General features: G+C 37.5%; 1 non-coding gene across 1 annotated transcript; it reads right to left on the minus strand.

The window, feature by feature from the left end:
- Positions 1–3,832: 3,832 nt before the first annotated feature.
- LOC122065494 lies at positions 3,833–3,939 on the minus strand. Its single transcript, XR_006136024.1, has one exon. It is a non-coding gene; the product is annotated as a small nucleolar RNA R71 (small nucleolar RNA).
- Positions 3,940–6,569: the final 2,630 nt, after the last annotated feature.

A 6,569-nucleotide genomic window follows, 5' to 3' on the forward strand; every position in this document is an offset into this window, starting at 1 on the left:
CCAGAGGAGTTAGAGCACGGCACTGGCTGCTCGTACGAGAGTTGTGCTGCGGGACCGCAGTTCTGATGCCGAGCTGAGCTCCACTTTTGAGGCTGAGCTGAGCTCTACCATGTGATGCCAAGCTGGGCTCAACCCTTGATGCCGAGCTGAGCTCTAGCCTTTGATACCGAGCCGAGCTGTGTACTCTGATTTTGATGGTTTCCTTTATGTACTTGATATGTGAATTGTACTTTTATTGTGTAAATATCATGCCTTCGGGCCCACATGTATATAACTATTGTATCACAATTCGGGTATCAAGTATTATGGGAATATTCACGGGTAAACCTAGTCTTCCGCTGATCTGATAAGTTTTTATTAGTTGTGTGTATGCTGTGGTGGAATACAGTATCAGATGATCCTGGCAGGTTTGGGTTAACCGGTGTTAACCCGGTCACTGGTCCGGTTTAATGTGAATGGGGTGTGACATTATACCTATGCCATATGGAGGGCATGGTGTAGCATGTGACACCTCTACCTCTTTTGGTCACCGCATTAGAGTTTAATGCGCTGATTTCCAAGTTGCAAATGCAACCTTTGGGTGTCGTACCACCCCTAGTGTTTGGGATTGAAGTTGGAGGAATCCGAGATGAATCTCTCCTACAAAGGGGAGAGCCTATGGAGGAGCTAATACATGTACCATTTTCTAAAGAAAACCTAGATCGAACGGTACAACTTGGTGCTCGACTAAGCCAAAGGTAAGCCCAGAAAATACTTAGCTTCCTCAAGAACAATGGGGAGTTTTCTCCTAGTCGAGCACACCCTTAATGCCAAACAAGGGCAAAATCCAATCAAGCAGAAGAGAAGAAATAAGCGAAAAATAATTATCAATGAAGAAGTAGAGAAGCTAAAAGCCTCACACTTATCAGTGAAGTATAATTCCCCAGCAGCTCGCCAGCGTGGTAATGGTCCCAAAGTTGAACGGAAAGTGGCAGATTTGCATCGATTACACAAACTTGAATAAAGCCTACACAAAAGACTATTACCTATTGATGAGCACATTTATGTGTGAAATCTAGTATAGTAAAACATACATTTTACATATTTAGAATGGAGCTACCTTGGGTTTCACTTTCTTTTTGTAGGTTTTATATTTTCAAGGCCTTAACGACTATCGGGTGTTATATCTCTAATTTTACACTTAAAGAGGTCCAATTTCTTTTCATGGTTGCGAAGAGGATGAAATTCTGAGCACGATGGAAGTGTTCATTTGCAAGTACACATTCGTTTGATCAACCGTACAAGTGATTATTCTTTTCGGGTCAGAAAAAAGAATAATAGATCAGAACTGAACCGAGATGCAGAACCAGCCCATCTGCAATTGTCCCAAGGGTATAAGGAATATTTCAAATGCCAACAAGGATCAATAGACCACATCCTTAAGTGATTGAAGATTCATTTTTGGTAACAACAACTACCTAGCGTAGTTGGTAAGTGGTGTGCAAAATCCCTTGCTTATTAGGAGGTCTCAAGTTCGAACCTCTTAGCTGCCATTTTGTTGAGATTTTTTTTAGAAAATTTTCTTTCTCCTGATCATCACTTAAAGGAGATCGGCCATGATAATTGTATACAAGTTTGAAGAAGAGAGAAAAAAAATAAAGAGAAAAAATAGGAAAGAAGAAAAAAGAAAAGAAAAGAAAAGACAAGGGCATGGATGGAATTTTCCATTAAAATAGAATATTGTCCAAATCCAAGTAAGAAAAATCAGCCAAAGGGGGTTCCTTGTGCAAGAAGAGAGAGAAAAATAAAAAAAGGGAGAAAAAATAGGAAGAAAAAGGCAAGAAAAATCATGGGAGATCTCTCTCCACACGTTTTCTCTCTTCTCTCTCCTCCACTTCATCAACAAGATAAAAAAAATCTTGTTTTTTTAGAAGCTAAAATCGTTAGCTTCCCTCCCCCATTCTCTATATAATAGAATTAACACAAGGGGAGGAGGCACTTTATTCTTCTTCTAGGGTTTTTTCTTAGTTGCTCTATCTTTTTCTCTAGTTTTCTCTTTTTCTAGCTCTGGTTCTAGGTTTATGCTTTAAACACTTTTGTAAGTTCTTTTTATTCAATTAATGCAAGCACTTTTATTTTTGATTCAGTCTTTTATTTTTATTATTTAAACAATTGAAGTTGTAATTTTTAAGTTCTAGTTTTAGTGTACAAGTTATGAAGCATATCTTTCAAGTTCAATTTTTTTCTTCAAATTTGTTTTCTCTAGTACTAGAAATTTTAGATTTGGTTTATTCCAGATCTGGTTTTTAGTATTGGTGGTATCTCAAATCGATTAAGTTTGCAATTCAAGGGTTGAAGTTCAAGTAAGTAGGCTCCTTCAGTAATCTTCTCTCCCCCCTCTCATTCCCTCTTCTGACTATCCTTTCTTTCTTAATTTAGGATTTTAATTTTAGACTTTACATTATTGCTATTCCTTTTCCCCAAGGTTCATGGTTAGTGTACGTGTTGGCTTTGCCCCTCCTAGCCATAGAACCATCATTTTATTATGTTTATTTTAATTGTCTCCCTTTCCCTAAAACTAAGTAGAGTAACCTTTGTAAGACTGACTATCTGGTCAAGTAGGGAAGCTCATATTATGATGCATCCCTCGGGCTAAGTAGAGAAACCTACTTGTAAGTCTCTCTCTAGCTTTATCCCTTTTTTTTTACTATTTTTTTATTTCAGTATTTTTTTTCCTTCATTGCTTTTTAATTGTGTAAGGTATTTATTTTCAGCTATTTATTTATTTAATTTTAATTGTGTGGCTTGCGTGTTTAAATTCTTAGATGACGAATGGTTAGGACGTTATTTTAGATACATATGTTTAGGACGGTAATTAGAATTAGATCACAATCATTAATCAGTTCACTTTCACATTATTAAAAGAAGCAAAAAAATAAATAAATAAATAAAGTGACTGCTCTCCCTATGTTCAACCTGTAGCTACACTAATCCGTACGCTTGCGGTTACATTTTAAAATCTCAAACAAGTTTTTGATGCCGTTACCTGGGAGACAGTTCCATGTTATATTTTTGCTTTCTTTTGGTAAATCGGAGTGCTTTGTTTGCTTTGTTTTGTTTTTTCTTTTCTTTTATTGAATTCCTGAGAAGAACAACTTGCAATAATAGTTGTATCGATGCAGGTCGCCATGCCTCACAGTACGATAAAGACAGGTTTCGCCCTGTAGTAGTACCTCAAGAATTGACCTAAACAATCCCGGATCCCTGCCGATAAGCTCCCAAAGAGCCAAAAAAATAAAAAATAGAAGGTTTTTCTATCCATTCTTTTGTGCTTGTCTTACTCTAGTTGTGGGTAGTTTTCTGTTGCATGAGTGTTAGGTGGGTACGTATTACTAAGAATCGGGTAGAAAGAAAAGATCCAACAAGTAGTGACCCTATACGTTTGCTCTCTTTAAAACCTTTCAATATAGGAGACCAACATAAAAACCCTTCACCTATATCTCTAAAAGATAGGTTCTACTCTGCTAGAATAGCCCAACCTTCCTGTATAGTTCTACTACAAGCCTAGGGCAATAATTTTGAACTCAAATCCCAATACATCACTATGTTGCCCCACTTCCATGGATTGACCTCTGAGGATGCATACCTATTTCTAAGGAAATTTGAAAAGGTATGTATTCTAATTAAGATCCAACAACTTTCTGATGATGTTGTTAAGCTTAACTTTATCATTTTTGCATTGAAAGATCAAGCTAAGAAGTGGTTGTATGAGTTACCCACAAATTCCATAACCTCATGGGAACAGTTCACAGTTGTCTTCCCTAAAATGTTTTTCCCAACTCACAAGACCAATAAGCTTAGAAGTGATATCCTTCAGTTTAGGCAAAAGCCTAGTGAGTCATTTTCCAAACTTATAGAGAGATTCAAGGATCTACTCCAAGAATGCATTCACCATGGCCTAGACTTATGGCATTTATATCAAATAATTTATGAGGGTATTGATTATCCAACTAAACAAATGATAGATTCTGTGCCATGAGGGATTCACATCCTTTATAGATGAAGGAAAGGCATGAGAATTCTTACTTGACTTAGCTGACAAAACCCGTGAGTGAGAATCAACCCAAGAGAGTGAAAGAACCATAGGAGGAAAAGGAGATTTGTGGATGGGACAGTAGCCAAGGAAGCCCATTTGGATAGCCTAATCAAGAAAATTGAGGTTATTGTTCATAAAGAGCCATCATCAGTCAATTTGGTTAAGATTTGTGCTTGGTGCCAGTCCCCTGGACATGTCATAAAAGAATGCCCCAACACCTCTGGGGGTACTTCTAATGATAGTGTTAATGCCTTATACCAGAATAATCCATATAGTAATACCTACAATCCAGGATGGAGAAATCACACAAATTTCTCATGGAATCAAGGCAACCAAGCAAGGCCTTCTAATTTTCATAATCAAGGTCAACCTTGACCCCAAAGGCCTCCCTTTTGCACAACAATATTTTTCCCAAAATATTTTTCCTAGGTCAAATGTAGGACCTCAGGCTAGTTTTCCTAGGGCCCCTCTCCTATCATCTTATCAACATTCCCCTGGGTTTACCAACACTAGAGAGGCAAGTAGAATAAGTAACTTGAAAAAAAATATGGCCCTCATCATAACAAGCCATCAAAATCTTACGAGAGAACTCACCCAAGTTATCTCAATTATGCGTGAGAGGGAGAAAGGAGCTTTACCCAGCCAACTAGAGCCTAACCCTAGGCATCATCAGCCTATTAGTTCATAAGAACCAACTAATGCACCACTAAATATAGTACAAGGTCAGACCCAACAAGAGCCCTCTAACCAATGTAATGTTGTTTATGCCTTTAGGAGTGGTAGAGAGTACCAACAGTGTTCATAAATCTTCCCCATCTATTACTCCTATTAACTCTCCTTCAGTTGATGACACAAGTGTGCCTCTTGTTCCAGGTTCGTCTAATGAACCTAAAGATTCTTTTGAAATTAAAGATGATTTGGTTGAGGAAACCAAAAATGAATCTTCTGAAAAAATGCCAAATCCCTAACAGTTCTTATGTTTATCCTGTCTCATTTCCTAATCGCTTAGTAAACAAAAAAGAAGATTGCTTCCATGGATAAAATTTTAGAAGTCTTTAAAAATGTAGAAGTGGACATCCCTCTTTTGAATGCCATATCCCAGATCCCCGCCTATGCAAAGGTACTGAAAGATTTATGTATTCACAAACGTATCACTAGTGTGCCCAAAAAAGCGTTCTTGGTAGGTAACATTAGTTCCATAATTACTCAGCCTATAGCAGTCAAGTATAAAGATCTAGGGAGATCTACCATATCTTGTGTTATAGGCAACACCTACATTGAGTATGTCTTACTTGACCTTGGCGCAAGTGTGAATCTTTTACCTTACCATGTGTACAAGCAACTAGGATTTGTAAAATTGAAAGTCACTGGAACTACTCTTCAGTTGGCAGATAGGTTTGTTAAGATTTCTAAAGGGATGATTGAGGATGTCTTACTAAAGGTGGGGGAATTTATTTTTCCTGTTGAATTTGTTGTGTTAGATACTAAACCCTTCTCAACCAAGGATGAGATCCCAATAATTCTAAGAAGATCATTCTTGGCTACCAGTAATACATTAATCAACTGTCGGAATGATTTCCTAAGGTTATCTTTTGGCAACCAAACTATTGAGTTTAACATGTTTAGGATAGGCAAGCAACCACATATGAAAGAAGAGATCAATATGCTTGAGGATTTTTTGGATTTTTCTGATGATTTAGTTACCAACTTTGATATTGATTTTGATTCAGAATTCCAAGAGTGTATGGATGGGTTGGATGATGATAGTGAAAATTTCTTTTCTGAAGTCTTGAGTCTTCACACACCAGTGGAGCCCTTGTGACATCTTTCTAATTCCATTCCCAAACCTTCCATAGTTGAGCCCCCTAAGCTAGATCTGAAGGAGTTGCCAACTAATTTAAGGTTTGCTTTCCTAGGGCCTGACTAGACTCTTCCTGTAATAATTTCTTCAAATTTGACTTCTAGCCAGGAAGAGAAGTTACTTAAAGTGTTAAAAAGATAATAAGGAAGCCCTAGGTTGGATCATGGCTGATATCAAGGGTATAAGTCCTTCTATTATGCAACATCATATACATCTTATGGAGGATTCCAAACCATCCACGGAACCCCAAAGAAGAGCTAACTTAGTGATGATGGAAGCCATTAAAAAAGAGATCCTAAAGTGCTTGGATCATGGAATAATTTATCCTATTTCTGACAGCCAATGGATAAGCCCAGTTCACGTAGTGCCTAAAAATTCTGGTGTGACTGTAGTTCCTAATGCCAATAATGAACTAATTCCAACCCGTATCCAATCAGGGTGGAGAGTGTGCATAAACTACAGGAAACTTAATGTGGCAACCTGGAAGGGCCACTTCCTATGGCCATTCATTAACCAGATGTTAGATAGGTTAGCTGAACATGAATACTATTATTTTTTTGATGGATATTTTGACTATAACCAGATCCCAATTGCTTTAGAGGACCAACATAAGACTACTTTTACATGCCCATA

Source organism: Macadamia integrifolia, unplaced genomic scaffold, assembly GCF_013358625.1.
Source record: "Macadamia integrifolia cultivar HAES 741 unplaced genomic scaffold, SCU_Mint_v3 scaffold2041, whole genome shotgun sequence".
In the NCBI taxonomy this organism is placed as follows: Eukaryota; Viridiplantae; Streptophyta; class Magnoliopsida; order Proteales; family Proteaceae; genus Macadamia; species Macadamia integrifolia.